This window comes from Mustela erminea, chromosome 15, assembly GCF_009829155.1.
Source record: "Mustela erminea isolate mMusErm1 chromosome 15, mMusErm1.Pri, whole genome shotgun sequence".
NCBI lineage: Eukaryota > Metazoa > Chordata > Mammalia > Carnivora > Mustelidae > Mustela > Mustela erminea.
Window position 1 is genome coordinate 52664301 of NC_045628.1, and position 19307 is coordinate 52683607.

General features: G+C 37.1%; 1 protein-coding gene across 4 annotated transcripts in view; it reads right to left on the reverse strand.

Annotated features, from left to right (window-relative positions):
- Positions 1 to 19307, reverse strand: part of ELF1 (E74 like ETS transcription factor 1) — a 106104-nt gene that overhangs the window by 65473 nt on the left and 21324 nt on the right. The window contains exons 1-2 of one of the 4 annotated variants that reach the window (XM_032315257.1): positions 12970 to 13109; positions 11636 to 11723 (exon numbers count right to left, since the gene is read on the reverse strand). The exons of 1 other annotated variant lie outside the window; for it this stretch is intronic. The gene's annotated coding sequence lies outside the window, so the exon portion shown is untranslated. Of the gene's footprint in view, positions 1 to 11635; positions 11724 to 12969; positions 13110 to 19307 lie in introns of those variants that run through there. 2 more of the 4 variants (XM_032315253.1, XM_032315254.1) reach the window with 2 other exon arrangements.

Consider the following 19307-nt stretch of genomic DNA (forward strand, 5'->3'; position numbering starts at 1 on the left):
TAATTGTGTAGAAGTATGATCCCTTATTTAGCCAAGCCCCATTTCTGGACATTTGGACTATTTCTAAGGTTGCCAAATTACAGCGATCCTCAAAATGTAATCCTCAGACCCACAGAGGATCCAGAACCCCTTGCATCAGAGAGTTCATGAGGTCAAAACTATTTTCATAGTAATACTAGGGTACTATCTACCTTTGCTCACCATGTTCACATTTACACTAAGAGTGCAAAAGCAAAGGCGGGCAGGTATAAATGTTAGCCTTAGCATGAAACAGGCTGTATTACCAAACCATACTAGTCACTGTATTCTTTACCACAAGGCACTCACATTTAAAAGAAGGCAGTTTCACTTAAGAATGTCCTTGATGGGGACGCGTGAGTGGCTCAGCTGGTTAAACAACTGCCTTCAGCTCAGGCCCTGGTCCTGGAGTCCCCAGATGGAGTTCCACATCAGGCTCCCAGCTCCACAGGGAGTCTGCTTCTTCCTTTGACCTTCTCCCCTCTCATGCTCTTTCTCAGTGTCTCTCTCTCTCAAATACATACATAAAATCTTAAAAAAAAAAAAAAATCCTTGATGAAGGGGTACATGGGTGGTTCAGTTGGTTAAGCAACTGCCTTCAGCTCAGGTCATGATCCTGGAGTCCTGGGATCAAGGTCTGCATCAGGCTCCCTTGCTCAGTGGAGAGTCTGCTTCTCCCTCTTACCCTACCTTGTCTCATGCTGTCTCTCTCATTCTCTCTTTCAAATAAATAAATAAAATCTTAAAAAAAAAAGGGGGGGGAGAGGGGGTGCCTGGGTGGCTCAGTGGGTTAAGCTGCTGCCTTCCGCTCAAGTCATGATCTCAGGGTCCTGGGATCGAGTCCCATATCGGGCTCTCTCTACTCAGCAGGGGGCCTGCTTCCCTTCCTCTCTCTGCCTGCCTCTCTGCCTACTTGTGATCTCTGTCAAATAAATAAATAAAATCTTAAAAAAAAAAAAAAAAAAGAATATTCCTGATGAAGAGCAAAACTCCTTCTTTTCTTAAATTTCAACCATTAAATACATGCCTTTTTAGCACTGTGAGTGATAAAATAAGAAGTATACATTCTAAAACAGAATGGTTATCTTGACCAAAAGCACCAATTATTTGTTTTGCTTTTTTGTCTTTTGTTTTTAAAGTAGACTCCATGCCCAATGTGGTGCCTGGGACTTGAACTCATGACCCTGCCGAGAGTCGCACGCTCTACCGATTGAGCCAGCCAGACTCTCCACTAATTACTTTAATTGTGGGCTAAACTAGCTGCTTTTTTCATGGAACACCATTTTTACGTCAAAGAACTACTTATTATTCATAACTGGGTATCTGGTATACAAGTTCCCAAAAATGAATAAAGTGACCCTGTTACTTCGGGAAAACAACTAACAGCAATTGTCACCAATGATAAATGCGAGCTTTCAACTGAAAATCAAAATTTTAGAAAATTTATGTACACTACTTTGGGCTTATTAGCTTTCTAATACTTAAAAGACTTTTTGATAAGACTAGTATAATATTTAAAAATGTGATTTTTAAAAATATCAGGTCAACACATCTGGAATATTCAGATGATCAATGAATAATGCTAAAGAATATTATCTCAGGAAAACATTAATTCATCAAAGTGCAAGATAGACAAATGGATTTTGTCTGTCAAAAGTTCACCGATAGGATTTCTGACTCCCTTTTGCACTAAGCTTTAAGAAATTAGCATTCGTTAAGCTTTGGTGTAGTATCAAAGTAAAAGCCTCTACCTGAAGTGGCTATTAAAATTTATCTCCTTACCTGGCGATTGACACACCTGTACCCCTGGGGACAAAAATACATTATATGTTTATTAAATATTTAAAAATTAATAAAAAGAAAAAAGAAAAAAAATACATCTCCTTTGGGGGTGTAGGAGGTTGGGTGAGCCTGGTGGTGGGTATTATGGAGGGCACATATTGCATGGAACACTGGGTGTGGTACATAAACAATGAATTTTGTTACACGGAAAAGAAATTTAAAAAATAAATAAAAATTAAAAAGAAAAAAAATACATCCCTTTTTCCAACTAGAAATCTGTATTAGGCCAAATTTTCTTCACATTCTTCAACAAAAGCAAAATACTGCAACAGAAGCAGATATGAAAATCTAGCTATCTTCTGTTAAGCCAAAGATTAAATAAAGATTTGCACTCCTTTCAATACAGTTTTTGTTTTTGAAAAAACACATGTCAGTGCGCCTGGGTGGCTCAGTGGGTTAAAACCTCTTCCTTCAGCTCAGGTCATAATCCCAGGGTACTGGGATTGAGCCCCAAATCAGGCTCTCTACTCAGTGGAGAGCCTGCTTCCCCCTCTCTGTCCACCTGCCTCTCTGCCTACTTGCCATCTGTCAAATAAATAAAATCTTTTAAAAAAAAGAAAACACACTTGTCTTTTATTAAAAAAAACTAAGTTAACATGTAATGAGTTTATTATTATCATTATTATTTTTTAAAGATTTTATTTATTTATTTGACAGAGCGAGATCACAGTAGGCAGAGAGAGAGAGAAGGAAGCAGGCTCCCTGCCGAGCAGAGAGCCCGATGCGGGACTCGATCCCAGGATCTCGAGATCATGACCTGAGCCGAAGGCAGCGGCCTAACCCACTGAGCCACCCAGGCGCCCGAGTTTATTATTTTTCAGGATATTCATGTATCAATATTTTTAAGTTTTGTTTTAATTTCTAATATTAGTAAATACTGATAAAGGTAACTCACATGAATAAAAGCTCTTTGGGATCCTCGGTAATTTTTAAGAGTATAAAGAAAACAAAGTTTGGGGCGCCTGTGTGGCTCAGTGGGTTAAGCCGCTGCCTTCGGCTCAGGTCATGATCTCAGGGTCCTGGGATCGAGTCCCACATAGGGCTCTCTGCTTAGCGGGGAGCCTGCTTCCCTCTCTCTCTCTGCCTGCCTCTCCATCTACTTGTGATTTCTCTCTGTCAAATAAATAAATAAAATCTTTAAAAAAAAGAAAAGAAAAGAAAAGAAAACAAAGTTTGAGGAGACAGAGCATAAAATTTATAATCTGCTGTGCTATTAAAAACCAGTGGTTCAAGTATTTTCAAAGTTTCATCTCTGTTCCCATCCTTAAGTTTTCTTTGAGATAGAGTCCTACAACTGAGATTGTTATGTCAAAAGACAGGTACATTTTCAAAGAATTTAATGTAAGTCAATTGATCTCCAGAAGCCTTTTTGATTCATACTGCTATCAAAAGACTATATGCAGATACATTTAATGGTGTTCTCACCATCCCATAGTACTTTGATTTTTGTCAATATTATGGGCAAAAGTAATTTTATTTAATTTGTATTCCTTTACTAGCAACTTTAATATTTTAACATTAAATATAATTTAAACATAAATATATTAACTATATATTACATATTTAATAATCACTGTAATTAATAATTTACAATGTATTAAATAGAAATAATACTCTCCCCAACTTTTTTTTGAAAGATTTTATTTATTTATTTGAGAGAAAGAAAGAGAGAGAGAGAGAGTGCATGAGAGAGGATAGGGTCAGAGGGAGAAGCAGACTCCCTATTGAGCAGGGAGCCCATCATGGGACTCCATCCTGGGACTCCAGGATCATGACCTGGGCCAAAGGCAGTCACTTAGCTAACTGAGCCACCCAGGTGCCTGTCCCCAGCTTTTAAAAAAGATTTTATTTATTTATTTTAGAGAGAAAGAGGGAGAGCAGGAGCAAGGGGAGGGGCAGAGGCCAAGGGAGAAGCAGACTCCCTGCTGAGCAGAGCCATGCTTGAGGCTCAATCCCAGTACCCTAGGATCATGACCTGAGTCAAAGATAGACACTGAACCAATGTGCCCCACCATGTGCCCCAATACTCTCCCCAATTTTAGTGACTTTTGCTGTTATTTGTGGAAGGAACTCGGAGGGACACAGATAAATATATGGTAAAAGTGATCCACTGTCTTAATTATTGGGGAAAAAACCTCTAAACTAACGGTTTCGTTCTAGCTCTAGTTTAGAACACTTGTGATTTTTTTAAGACTCTGATTTAATTTATGTAAAGCTCCACTTTATTATCAATAGGAAAAAAGATGAAATCAAATGCTGTAAGTACCAGTAATCTATTAAATTATCCAATCTTAGGCAAGTTATTTAACCATAGTTTAGGAGTCCTAAATAAAATTTACGAATGGAAAAAAAGGGCGCCTGGGTGGCTAAGATGGTTGGGTGTCTGCCTTTGGTTTGGGTCATGCTCTTCAGGTCCTGGGATAGAGCCCCACGTTGAGCTCCACATTGGGTTCCCTGCTCCACAGGGTGTCTGCTCCTCCCTTTGCCTCTGCCTCTGCCTCTCCCGCTGCTTGTGCTTTATCTCTCTCTCTTTCAAATGAATAAATAAAATTTAAAAAAAAAAAGAATGGAAAAAAATTCTGTAAGAATGATATTTAAAACACTGGTTTGTAATCATGCAACATTCTTTTGGTGTCAAGATCCATTTATATTCTTAAAAGTTATTGAGGACGACAAAGAGCTTTTGTTTCCATGGTTATATTTGTCAACATATAAATTCTTTACAAGCATGGGCTATTATTATTTATTAAATTCCCTTTACAAGGATCCTTTCTCAGAAGAATGGTATATTGAAAAGAAAACTCTGTGGGATACACTTTTTTCCCCCTTGGTAAAATAAAGCTGTTAAAAATACAAGTTCTAGAATGCTTTCTTCACTTCGAGGATCACTAATCTAATTCATCTGTAACTTTCTCTAATCTTTTAATCTAATTAGAATACATTTTAAGTGGAAGTCAATTAACAGGATATATTATGAATTCTGTTTTATTCACGGATATATTCCCCAACATCAAGAATAACGCCTAAGAGATAATACATAATTGTTGAATGAATCAGTAAATTATACAGACTGAAAAAGGAATTTAATTAAAAAAAAAGCTCAGGAGACTCTTGAACTACATAACTTACAAGAATCCTTCTTACTATAAAATCGTAGGACTTCTCCTTCCATTTGTTCTTCTCTATCCCTGTCATCTCTGCCATGACTTATACATACACTGTGGGGAAAATCCTTTTTTTTTTTTTTTTTTTTTTTTTTTAAAGACCTCATTCATTTATTTGAGAGAGAAAGAGTGAGGTTGTGAGAAGCAGAGTCCCTGTGGAGCTGCGAGCCTGATGCGGGACTCAATCCCAAGACTCTGGGATCATGACCTGAGCCGAAGGCAGTCTCTTAACCAAATGAGTCACCTAGGCACCCCCATTGTGGGGAAAATCTTATAAAAGAGAGCCCAAAGATTACTATGAAAGCAAAAACATGGATTAAGATCTCTGTTTTCACTTTTTAATGGCAAATACCCCAATTATATTATTAAATTTTGGAAACCTTACATACAAAGATTCCACACTGAGTTTATAACAACAACAAAAAAATCAACAAAGATAGAGGAATTGCTATCGTTATTGTAAGAATTTTAAGGAAGCAAGTTAAAAACATTGATTGCGTCAATAAATCTAATTTGGGGTAACAGCTTACTGAAGTCTATCAATAGTGTCAATTAATACTCTTATTAATTTTGTATGTCCTATGAATCTTTTTGTTCTGAAAAGTGTTTTTTAAAGGTTTTATGTGAAAGAGAGCAAGCAGGCATGCACAAAAATGGTGGAGGGCGGGACAAAGGGAGAGGCAGACTCCCTGCCAAGCTAGGAGCCAGAGGGAGGGCTCAATCCCCGGATCCTGGGATCATGACCTGAGTCAAAGGTAGATGCCGAACTGACTAAGCCACTCAGGCACACCTGAAATGTGTTTCTGAATAATATCTGAATGTGTGATGATTCTAAATATGGAATTATTTCTAGCAAACTATAACTCCAACTTCTTAATGGATCTCAACTGGAAGTTATCCATCAGAAGTAGGTCTAGAGTCATCTTACTAGTTATACGGGACAGTCTTACAACTTCGTTCTGAATTGAGCTAATCTTTAACTGAAGCAGGCAGTTAACATATTTTATGATGTAGAATTTATTCAACATTTTAAAAAATCAACCTTCTGTTCCTCAGCAAATTAACATTATTTCTCAGTTATTTACAAATGTGGGACAAAAATAAACTGACTCTTACATAGCAAAACTGATTATTAAATAGGTCAACCAAAGAGAAAGAGAATGCATTAATCTAGCCATCATTAGCTTTATTTACACTAATATTTTACCATAACTTGTTTCAGATTCTTAAGGAAAAAAGTCACATATAGCTAACACATTCCTATATATACCTCTCTAATCTCATTTTATCCCTCCCAATTATTCTAAATTCGATGTTGCCCCATCTATCCACATTTTTATAGTTTTAATACATATGTATCAATAATCACATTATTTTTATGTACATAACTGGGACTATATTGTATTCATTCTACTAAGAATTTAACTCAAAATTGTTTGAAATAACTCTAATAAATGACAGGCATGGTAAACTGTTTAGTAGTCAAATATGTTGACGTCTACAACTTACTCTGAAATGCATCAATTGCCCATCTGTTTAGGGTCTTCAAGGATTTTACCCCCCAGGACAATAAACCATGGTAAGATACTGAATGGGTAAGAAGGCATCAATGGCAGGCCTCTGTTCCTAGGAAAAGTAATGAAGAACTCTAAATTATCTTGAACCATCCATTCTCTCCATACTCTTTGTAAACAGCTCTCATACCTCAATATGATGATACTGCCTTAGAGAACTCTGGCACATATGTTCCATGAACCATGTGCAAGAATGTTCCCAAACTGGAAATAATCTAATGTAATCAACAAGAGAGAGTAAATACTTTCTGGTCTAGACAGACAATGGACTACAACATGGCAATTAAAATTAATTAAGATAAATCTCACAGAGTTGAATGAAAGAAGCAAGGCACTACAGAATATATATGGTGTGACTGCATTTACATGACGTTCTAAGGGGTAAAAATTTAATGAAAAGGTTATCACAAAAGTCAAGATAGTAATTATTTTTAAGAAGAAACAAACATGGGGCAGTAGCAGGGGACTTCTAACACAATAAGCCCACTTCTTAACCTCGGTTGTTGTGTAACAGGCAAACACTTTGTAATTATATCCAAACTGCATATGCTTTATATATTCTCCTACATGTACAATTCAGTTTTGTTTTGTTTTTTTAAAGATTTGGGAGCCCAATGCTGGGCTCGATCCCAGGACCCTGGGATCATGACCTGAGCTGAAGGCAGAGGCTTAACCCACTGAGCCATCCAGGCACCCCTACAATTCAGTTTTAAAACAAAAAAGATAATGAATTGCCCCATTATAATACTAAGCCTCCATTTAGTATTTTGATATTAAAAAAAAAGATGCACATAAACAGTTACTAATTCAACACCTCATATTTATAGTTTTAGTTTCATTGCTCATAAGACTGTTTCCTAAAACACAAAAAATAACAAATTTTCCTTGATTTTTTTTTTTTATACCATACAACTTTGCACAAACACAACGCCCACTATATGACTGGGCATCCATCACACAGACAATGAACTTTACATGACTTTTTATCTTGTAAAGTCATACTAGTTCCTGCTACCTTGAAGAGCTTCTATTATATGGGAGAGAAAATTAGACAAGGATAGATCCAAGAAAACAAATTAAAAAAAAAAAAAAAACCTTTTCAAAGAAGTAGCTGCCTCTGGGCAGCAGGTAAGGGGAAAAGGAGGGAGGCCGCTTTTCATTACAGATTTTAAGTATCATGTGCATATATCACTTCATTAATTTTTTAATATAAAAATTCTTAAATCAGGCTTCAAACAAACTCTAGAAGGCATTCATATTGCTTACTTTTTTTTTTTTTTACAGTAGCAATTAATTCAGGCTGTAAAGTACAGAGACAAAAAAGAGCAGACACCTACTACTCAGCATTAAAGGGCAGATAAAGGGAAAGTTCTGAATTCCTACAGGGGTGAGAGAAGAGAAGTTTAGGAAGAGTTTTCCTGATTCAGATATTTACAGCTGGTAGAGAAGAAATAAAAATGCTTTTGCACAGAAATCTGTACAACCAAAGCTCAGGTGCCTAACAAAGCAAATAGCACCCAAGTTATTTTTTTCATAAAGGGTAAAATGCCTCAACTTGTAGTACAGATCAAGAGCAACTTTTACTCTAGTATACACCATCTGACAAGACACAAAGATAGAGGTGACACAAAAAAGCTTTCTCTTCAGTAGATTTTCACAGTAATGGGAGAAAGAGATTGCTCCAACAGTCAAAACTGCCCTTATCACTTCAGCTGACTCAACGCTATTACGAATTCAATTTCTACCATCCATATGAAGCATCTCCTAAGCAAAAGAACAAAATATCCTGGCCAAACAATGGAAACAATAATTATATTCAGACCATTCAACTGATGGACTATTCTTCCCTTCTCCACAGAGTCTGTGACAACACCTATGTCCCATTAGATGGGAAGTAATATAAGGTAAAACCTACGAATATGCAATCAGTGATGGAGTTAAATGTCCAAAGAAGCCCCAAAAATCAAATCCAAGCATCACATGTATTTTAAAATGAAACAAAACAACCTTTTTCCTAGCCTGAAACAACTGCAAATAATAATAGCGTATTTCCCAGGAGAAAAGGATTTTCAAAGGCTATAAATCCTACCTTAAATCAGGAAAGGAATGTTTTGTCTAAAAACCCAAGGATAAGGGAATGAAGAGAAGTACCAGATGGTACTAAAAAAGCTAACACTGGGAGAGCCACAGTTCACTGAGATAAAGAATAGGCTAATTACATTTGGAAAAAAAAATAAGTAGCTTAATTATTTACTGTGGTCAATATAGTGGTGGGTTTGGGAGTGAGAGGAAGAAAAGCAGAATTAGAGAGGCAGAAAAAGGGAAAGCCACAAAGTTGAATAAAGAAAGGAATAACTAAAGTAGAGAAGGGGTTTTAGTAAGTTCTAATATTGATAATAAACTACTCCAGTCACTTTCTTGACTTACCAGAGGCTGCAGGCTTCAAAACATCCCTGTTGCTTAAAAATTCAAATATTAAACCGCGAAGTAAGTGACTGATTGCTCCTCCTAAACCTGTACTCTTTTTTCTGAAAGTGTGGTCTACAAGGACTTGCACCACAATCATCTAGGGTAATTATTAAAAATGGTGACTGATAAGCCAAACCCTAGGCCTAATGAATCAGAATCTTGGGGCTGGAACCAGGTGATTCGCTGTTACACCAAAGGTTGAAGATTACTGCTTTAAAACATTTACTACCAGGTAGGTGTTCCATTTTTTCTTTGAATGGTTATGATGTGCAGACATCGGGCAGATGAAGCTGAGGGCCCCATGCCTTTTAAAGGTTAGCCACCCCTAATTTTAGCAGAATCTGCCCAACCGAGTAGTAGAGGGTCAGCAAATCACAACTGTATTCGTATGTACTTGCTACTTCTGTCAAAGTTCCAAAAAGACAGAAAAATAAAATGAAACCTCTCTGATCTCAAAGAGCTTACATACTTATTCTTTTTGGTGAAGACACTCTTCTTAACCTAGGCAAATGCTATTCACTTTTCAATACTAATAATTCCTAAAGCTCCATACTCTGTCCTATTGTAAGTTTCAGTCATGTTTTACCTCTAGGCAAACAGTCTGAACCAAATGAAACTTCTCAGTGATTTGGTTCCATTCTTAGTTAACTGGCTGCTACCATACCCTGTTTTCCCAGTAAGAACCTAAATTTGTGGGGCACCTGGGTAGCTCAGCAGCTCAGTGGTTAAGTGTCTGCTTTTGGCTCAGGTCATGATTTCCAGTGTCCTGGGATTGAGCCGCATGTCTGGCTCACCACTTAGTGGGGAGTCTGCTTATCCGTCTGCCCCTGGCCCTGCCTGTGCTCTCTCTCTCTCTCTCTCTCTCTCCCCATCTCTAATAAATACATAAATAAATAAAATCTTAAAAAAAAAAAAAAAAGAATCCAAGTTTGTGAGGAGAGAGCCCCTATTTTCTAGCCGCTGCTGTGCTGTCTGTTCTTTAGGACAATGACAACCATATTGTGGGGGGTCTGATAATGAATTGGTTTAGGGGACTTGGGAGATTCAATAGTTACATGCAGAGTGATTTTAAAAAAACAAATTTCAGGGGCGCCTGGGTGGCTCAGTGGGTTAAAGCCTCTGCCTTCAGCTCGGGTCATGATCCCAGGGTCCTGGGATCCAGCCCCGCACTGGGCTCTCTGCTCAGCAGGGAGCCTGCTTCCTCCTCTCTCTCTCTGCCTGCCTCTCTGCCTGCTTGTGATCTCTCTCTGTCGAATAAATAAATAAAATCTTTAAAAAAAAAAACAACCCCCCCCAAATTTCAGACTTAAACAAAGAAGATCTAAAGTAAATTTCAACCGCCCCAATAAAACACATCAAAATGTTAACAAAGATATTATATGACCAGAAGATTTTTAAAAAGTGCCTACTATGTACAGTACACTCTCAAAGAAGGAGAAGATATGACCAAAAAATGAAATGAGATTACTAATTCTGGAAAGTTTCAATTCAAAATGAGTATAATGTCAGAATTTCGAGACGTCTAGATTTTGTAAACTCATATGCAAAGTTTTACACACACACACACACACACACACACACACACACAGACTTTAACAGAATAAGACATCGTATTAAAATAGTATTTGCCTTCCTAAAAGAGGAGATAGAACTAAGACAGAAATAAACCTGTCTTTGTATTTAGAAGTTCAAAGTAAATTCCCAACTCCTTATATTTCCATCTCCCCTAGACCCATTTTAAACAAGCAATGTCATAAACAATGCTTCAACTATGAAAAAGTTCTAGTAATGAAAACAAGCTGTGGTAGAAATTAAACAAATGCATCATCTTCTCTCTGACGAAAAAGGAAACTTGTTTGAACACATTTTCAGAATCATTTGGTTGCATCTCACTACCAAAATTATCACAGCAACTTAATTAAAGTTTTATTTATTCTTAAGGAAATAGAGCCCGTTTCAAACGAAGCATCACTTGTTAGTGTGGGCTAGCATGAGCAGCTCCAGGAGGGGAGCTGTGCCGCTAAGTGCTGCACGACCTTGAGCAAGTCACAAGACCCCTCCAGCCACTGTATCTTCATCTATGAAAGAGGCCGCTGGGAGATCTTCAGTCTTTTTCAGTGCTCTGGTTCTCTGAATAGGTAATTCTAAGTTTAATTCTGATGACTCAATCTAAACTTATACTCAACCTTATGAAAGGAAAAGAATGGGAAGAAGACTACTAAGTAACTCGTCCTGGCCTTCCCTTGCTTCCATGCTGTTTTTTCCCCTTCCCATCTCCTTGAAGTTCCACTTCAGTCTATCACATGGGTAAGAGACTGAAACATATGACCAATTTTATTTAAATTATAACAGTACCTTAATTTTAAGAAACTAAATTCTCTTACTTCTCTCTAAATAAAATCTTAATTTACATAGTTACTTGTGTGTGGCTGGATTTTCCTCTTTTGGCTTTTCACCATTTATTTTCCTTTTTCACTGGCTTTTAAAAAACTTAAAGGAAAAAAAAAAGGCTACAAGGTTAGATTTTTCACATAGACCACAGTAGAAGTAAATACAGCCTCTACTTACTCAGAGGTTTATTAAACCTGCAAGATGCAAACAAAGATGATAGCCAATGGCTCAGAGCTGAACTGGTAAAATGTCGGCTATGCCTTTCCTGCAAAAACACAAAATTCAGATCTGTTAATAGAATGATCCTTTCCAAGAGAATAAGTAACTGCCTTTATACCTTCACTTTTATCTCATTGGTCTTCAAGCGCTTAGAAAGTTAAGAACAGCAAATTTCCAAAGAACTAGCTAAATATTGTTATAGTCAATAATATGACTTTTGGTTTCCAAAAATGTTACTCATAATCACTGAACATTCAAATTTTACTTTCATTCAAATTTTAATTTCATAAATAGCTTTCATAAGTAAAAAACTACTGCACTCAGCTTCTCAGAGGACCTAGAACTTCAAGGCACACCAGAAAATACGCTAGCCAGAAAACTTCGTAATTTCAATGATGATAAATACTCCAGAAAAAGACTGAGCAATTTTTTCTTTCACACAAAAGGTATTAATTTTTTTCTTCAAAAGAAAAAAATTTTAAGAACGGCAATATAGAAGACAGGCCAGTACTCTTTTTTAGTTTTTCTTTATACACAAATTGAAATGCTACATGTTTCCTCAGAAGCTCATCATGCATCTGCGCTCGTTTCTCAGAGTAAGTTTCCAGTGTGAATTATAAAACTTTACTATTTTTTTCTAACAGTAAATGAACTGTCCCATCTTTCTCCCTCTTTATTTAATAACCACTTTTACTTATTATCTAAATGACTATTCATTTTCCTTACACTTCTACTTAGTTTTGAAAAAGTAAGGTTTAGTGTAGTTTCATTAACTTAAGAAAAGGACACAACAATCAATGAGCAACACCTATGGCTGAGTTGTCCCCAGACTCTCCTTTAACCAAAATGCCAAAATAAAACCAGTGTCTCTGAATTTTTTTTAACACCCTTATTACACATGAACTGTACAGCTTACTTAACTCTAACTTTCTATCCCCACAAATACAATTAGATTTCTTAAAATGAAAAATTTGACCGAAGTCTGTTTTGTGGTATGAAAGAGAAAGAAAGAAAAGTCTCCTTTATTCTCAAGTCACACAGGGAAAGAAAGAAAGAAAAATCATATAACACATAAAAAAATGCTTTTCCAGGAAGATCTAAAACTTTCCAGATTTTGAATGCTTTGTTTCTCCCTCACAGTTAAGTGCAATCAGGCATGTGACTGACTACACACATTTTTTCAGAGAGTTAAAGAACACATTCAGCCATGTTCTTCGACAGGTAAGAGCCACCCTCTGTTTACCAGCTCAGGAAACAGCCAGAAGCAAACACACAAAATCATAATAAGTTACCTTCAAATATTCCCGTTCTCTTTTTGTCCTTTGGGCTTGAAAATAAAAAGCAATCCGGCAAGTTTTATGCTGTTAAAATGGCTCCTGTAGATTGGGGAAGTGGTGTCTGTGCTTCAGCCTATGAGTCATACATGAAACTAAGTGTTTCTAAGGGAGGCACGCCCATGTTGCTGTGGACCCAATTATTCTGCTAGGTCAAACATGCAAATCTACAGGTAAAAACAGAGGAGAGGTATAGAAAAAGGAGGGACATGGAGCCAAGGAGCAAGATCCACCTTGATTAAACCATTATTCAGCTCATGTTAATTACAGTAATTTAAGATTAAACAACAACAACAAAAAAAAAAAAATAGGAATCATCTACAAGGAAAAAAATTAAAACTGTATGTTGTTTCAAAAAATAAAAATCTCAACTTTTAAAAATGATCTTAATATATCAAGTTAAGTAAAACTCTGAAAAGAAAAACAATGTGGGAGGGAATGGAAGGGAGAGAGCAAATTTTCTGGCTTTTAATGTAACAATGGGCCGGTGAGTCTAACCAGGCTACTCATTAACCCTTACAAGAAAGAGGTATAGTGCTATGTCATCTGGAAAGCTAGCAACCTACATTATCAGACGCAATTCACAACTTCACTAAACATAAAATCTACTTTCTAATTTCCGAATTCAAAGTTCAATGGAAAAGCAAGTATGGATTAATCCGATTAACAAAATTTAAAATAATTCCAGGTTTACTAAGGAACTAAAATATAATACAGCAAAATAACTTTAAGTGGAACTGCAACCTTGATAAAACTCTTATTTTAAACAAATCACCAATGCAATCCCGGTTCATGATTCTACTACTTCCAAGCAATCGTCACAGTTTTCTTTACTTTTGTGGGAAACAAAATTCTCCACAAATAAAAGCCTACCGTGTGCCAGGCACCCTGCTGCACCATACATGGTGATCCTAAGACTGCCAAAGAAAGATAGGGATGGTGGAGTTTTACTCTCCCAGTCCTCAGACATCTGACAAGGAGCCCCAGCAGCCGCAGTGTTAGTACAACTACTTAGCCCGTCCCCTGGGTGAATATTTATTAATTTATTCTAAGTAAGAGCTTAAATTGGTGAAAATGGCTTAAAAGCATTAAGCACTTCCAAAAGTGCTTTACATGATGAAGTGCTACTCCCTAGCCGCCTTCATCTTAATATTTTACAAAAAGTAAATAGGATTTGGCAAGGTTTTCTCCTGTTAGTTAATTACTTGGAAGTGATTATTCTTCCTTCCTAGAGGCACAGCTGAGAGGACAAGCTGTCACAGACTCAGACAGGAACTTTATAAACTGCTACAAGACATAATGATAGTGAACTGACTTTCTGCCCATTAAGTGCCTGTTTATTCCATTCTGCTGAACACTGTCTGATTTACCTTTTTACTAAGATAATCCCCACAGTTTTTTCAAATTACTAATAAAAAATTATGCTAAAAAGAAAAACACATGTCACTTTTTCTCTGTCAAATGTCATGTTTAGCTTACTTTAGATCTCATTTATTTAGAATGACTATTTGGATCCCAAACAAGAAAAAAGTGCCCTTTGAGCAGTCATATGAGATGTTCACTGGAAAACTCTGAAGTCGTTTCCCAGAGCTGAAATTTATTTTAGACCATATCCATGTAAGCCCAATAATTTGATTATCTTTTAGCTAATTAGAAGTTACAAGGGTGAAAGAGGGACTAGGGAAAGGATGATATCAGAACAAACAAATGAGTGGATAATGAGAGAAGCCTAAAATAAAAACCTATAAAACTACAAATAAATAGAACTTTAAAAGTCCTAGAACCTGAAGCTATCCTATAAGGTCAATAAGTGCTACGAGCTTCCTAAGTATATCACCAAACAGTAAGAGCCCTGAAGTCAGCATTATTATGACGAAGGTCTGTAAAAGACAAAGGGAATAACAAGTGTGGGAAATCTTTTATGAAGTATGGATGCACAAAAAGAGGAGCTTCTGCTAGTGAGAAAATCCATTCATATAAAGTACCTCATTATTCGATAATGGCAGATATTTGGAAGGTAATTTAAAAGAAGTACTTTGACTACTAGTGTGTAGAAGTGAAGTAAGAGACATAAAGTGAAAATAATTACCGTTCTTCAACAGCAACAAATATCTTAATTGTTCCTAGGGAGATGATTCCAGAGCTACTATTACAATATACTGCCCCCTTGCTCAGGGGTGTCCCTATAAGCAGTGTTTTAACCACCTATAGAAATTGAATCCTAGGGGCGCCTGGGTGGCTCAGTGGGTTAAGCCTCTGCCTTCGGCTCAGGTCATGATCCCAGGGTCCTGGGATCGAGCCCCACATCAGGCGCTCTGCTCAGCAGGGAGCCTGCTTCCCCCTTCTCTGCCTGCTGCTCTGCCTACTTGTGATCTCTGTAAAATAAATAAATAAAATCTTAAAAACAAAAAAAAGAAATTGAATCCTAGTTATAGTTACAGCCCGAAGAAATCAATCTCCACCAAACAAAACAAAACAAACAAACAAACAAACAAAACCGGCAAACAGCTTAGCACAAGTACTATAATCAATCTGCTTGAGTGTGAATCCCAGCTCTGATACCTATTAGCTGTGTATTCCTGGGCTATCTTTAACAATCCTGTGGCCTAACTTTTTTTTATCTGTGATTTAGGCTAATAGTACCCACCTCAAAGGAGTACTATGAGCATTAAAACCAGTGCATGTACTACTATGGTTAATAAAGAACTTTCATAACTTAAACATAAGAATACAAACTAGTTTTTATTTTTTTTTAAGATTTTATTTATTTATTTGATAGAGAGAGATCACAAGTAGATGGAGAGGCAGGCAGAAAGAGAGAGAGAGAGAGAGAGAGAGAGAGATGGAAGCAGGCTCCCTGCTGAGCAGAGAGCCCGATGCAGGACTCAATCCCAGGACCCTGAGATCATGACCTGAGCAGAAGGCAGTGGCTTAACCCACTGAGCCACCCAGGAGCCCTACAAACTAGTTTTTAAAACAGTCATACAGGGGCGCTGGGTGGCTTGGTGGGTTAAGCCACTGCCTTTCACTCAGGTCATGGTTTCAGGGTCCTGGGATCGAGCCCCACGGGCGCTCTGCTCAGCAGGGAGCCTGCTCCACTCCACCCCGCCTGCCCTCTGCCTCCTTGTGATGTCTCGCTCTGTTAAATAAATGAATAAAATCTATAAATAAATAAATAAATAAGCAAGCCAGTCAAATGATCTGAATAGATACTTCACCAAAAAAGAGATACAGATAGCAGATAAACACAGACAAAAATCTCAACATCGGTACTCAACAGACAGATCCAAATTAAAGTCAGAATACCAGTAGAAAAACTTAAAAAAAAAAAAAAAAGACAATACCAAATGGTAGGGAGTTTATAGAGCAATTGTAAGTCTCATACAGTGTTGTTAAGAATGCAAAAAGGGACAGTGTCTTTGGAAAACAGTTTAGCGGTTTCTTATAAGGATAAACATACACATATTAGATGATCCATCAGTCTCAATCCTAGATATATGCCCAAGAGAAATGAAAATACATGTCTATAAAAAAAACTTCTACTTAAATATTTAGCAGTTTCAGTTTTACTCAGAATCACCAAATACTGGAAACCCAAATGTCCACCAACTGGAGAATGGTTAAACACCCCGTGGTATATCCATACAATGGGATGCTATTAGCAATACAAAGGTTTGAACTTCTGAAATACAGCTACCACATGGATGGATCTAAAAGCATTAGGGAGTTGAAATAAGCCAGACTCAAAATATGTACTATATGCTTCTACTTATATGACATTCTGGAAAAGGCAAAACAAAAAGGGTAGAATTCTCATCAGTGGTTGCCAGGGGTTAGGAATGAGGGGAGGGGACGGACTACAAAGGGGAATAAGGAAACTGGGGTGATGGAAGCATTCTGAACAGTGATTGTGGTACTGGTTCTATGACCTACATATGTTCTCAAAAATCACAGAACTATACATCTGACTAGGGCAAACTGTACTGTACATAAACAGTATCTCAATAAACCTGACTTTAAAAAGAAATCTAGTTCATGAGTAATACAGTTATTAATATTCTACTGGGCACAAGTAAGCACTTTATAAACATTAACTGTTTTTACTATGCTTCACAGAAGTAGCCAGTATCAAATGCTTCAAGATGAGAAAGTTTAAGTAAATCTCTAATTTTCATATAAATAAAATGTGGCATCTTAGGCTTGTGAGGCAAATATAATGTACCTGTACATACTGTGAATGTGGTTATTTGTAAAATCAGGTATGTATCAAGTCAGTATATACCTTAATATAAAGTTTTCATGGCTGCCTGGAAGAATTTTCAGCATTTATATTTTAACTATTAGCTGAGCAAGATTAGTTAATTGAGGGACTTGAATGCTAACTAAAGTTAAGACAGTGCTTTTTTCTGGGGCACGTGGGTGGCTCAGTGGGTTAAACCTCTGCCTTCAGCTCAGATCGTGATCTCAGGGTCCTGGGATCGTTCCCCGCATCCGGCTCTCTGCTCAGAGGGGAGCCTGCTTCTTCTTCTCTCTCTCTCTCTGCCTGCCTCTCTGCCTACTTGTGATCTGTCTGTCAAATAAATAAATAAATAACAAAAGTTAATATTCATGTCTCTGAGTTTCTGCTGTGTGTTGTATCCTGTCTTACTGATAGGAATATATTAGTGAGCAAAACCAGCCAGTCATGGCCCCTTTCAACTTTGGTATGCCTTTGAAAACACTCAGGCACTTGTCTAAGAGGATGTTCCTTATGGATAGGTCCTAGTAATCTGTCCGCAGAAGCAGGGGAGGAGGACTTGGTTTAACCAAGCTAGTAATAGATTAAATAGAGAATTCACTGTTATCTGATATCTCAGCTCACATGTGGAAATGCATGTTGTTCAGAACCTGGGATGATACTTTGAGAGATGTTAACATCAATAAAATTAATTCTTTCCAACTGAAGTATTTATAACACTGAATCTCATTCTTTTTAATTTTATTTTTATATTTAAGTAGTAGAGAATGGAGATTTTGGCCATTTATCATTTTAATGGTTTGATCTTTGCTTCTTCCATTTCTAGTAATGACAGCATGTTGGCTGCCGAATGAGGGTGACAGATTCAAAGCAAATGTTTTTTTAAGCCCAGCTTTCCTCGATATGAACATTAGACTGTTCTATATTTTTAGGTACTAGGAAGTTTTCAAATTTGAGTTCAAGGAGAAGTCACAATAAAAGCGAAGAAGAGAATCCTCGCTTACACAGTAAATTCCTTTTATAAGTCTATTTTAAAGAAAGAAAGGAACAGTGTGTTTTTTTTAAAAAATGTATTTTATTTACTTATTTAACAGAGAGATCACAAGTAGGCAGAGAGAGGGGGAAACAGGCTCCCTGCTGAGCGGAGAGCCCGATGTGGGGCTTAAGGTCCTCCTTTGCTGCTGCATCATCCTGTAGAAAAATAGTATCGCAACAATATCCTAACTGTCCCTTTCCCTATCACCAACTCACCTTGTACTCTGCTATCAGAGAAATCTTTCTTACTAAAAAAACTATGTGAACTGATGTGGTTATCACCGGTGGCAGAAAAAGAAACACACTTATAAATTCTGATTCCCTAGAAACAGAATAAAAATCTGGACTACCTACTATGGTTTTCAAAGTTTTCTGTTAAGAGTTGAATTCTTAGAAAAATCTTTAAGGAACCACGATACTACATACATTTAAGTCTTTGCTGTTGTAAGAAAGCTTAAAAATACAGATCCAATTCAAATTCATTTCAAAAATAGGGAAAGGAGATCTAGAGAGAATTGACTTGCCCAATATCAAGTTAATGACTTATCTGAGGTACTCCGAGGTATCCATTCATTTAACAAATGTTTACTGAGCACCCACTATGTGTCAGACACTGCTCTAGGCCTAGACCCTTCCTGTACAGTAGAAGACACACTGTTAATACATGATCCCTACCCACGTGGTACTTCTATTCTAGCAAGGGAAAGTGATAAACATTATAAACTAAACATAGAGCATGTTATTTATAAATAAAAGATACAAATAAAAGATACAATATGCTAGTGGTAAGGACAAAGAGGGAAAAAACAAGACAGCAAAGAGGAGAGAATGATATTTTGGACAGACTAGCTACGGAGGATTTACTCTGCCACACTGAGTAAAGACTTCCAGCCATGTAGACCTATCTGAAGGAAGAACATTCTAGACAGAGAAGGCCTGTAAGCCAGAGAAAGACTCTAAGAGGGAGCTTGCCTGAAATGTTCAAGGAAAGCAAGGAGGCCAGGGTGGGTCATGTAAAGAAAAG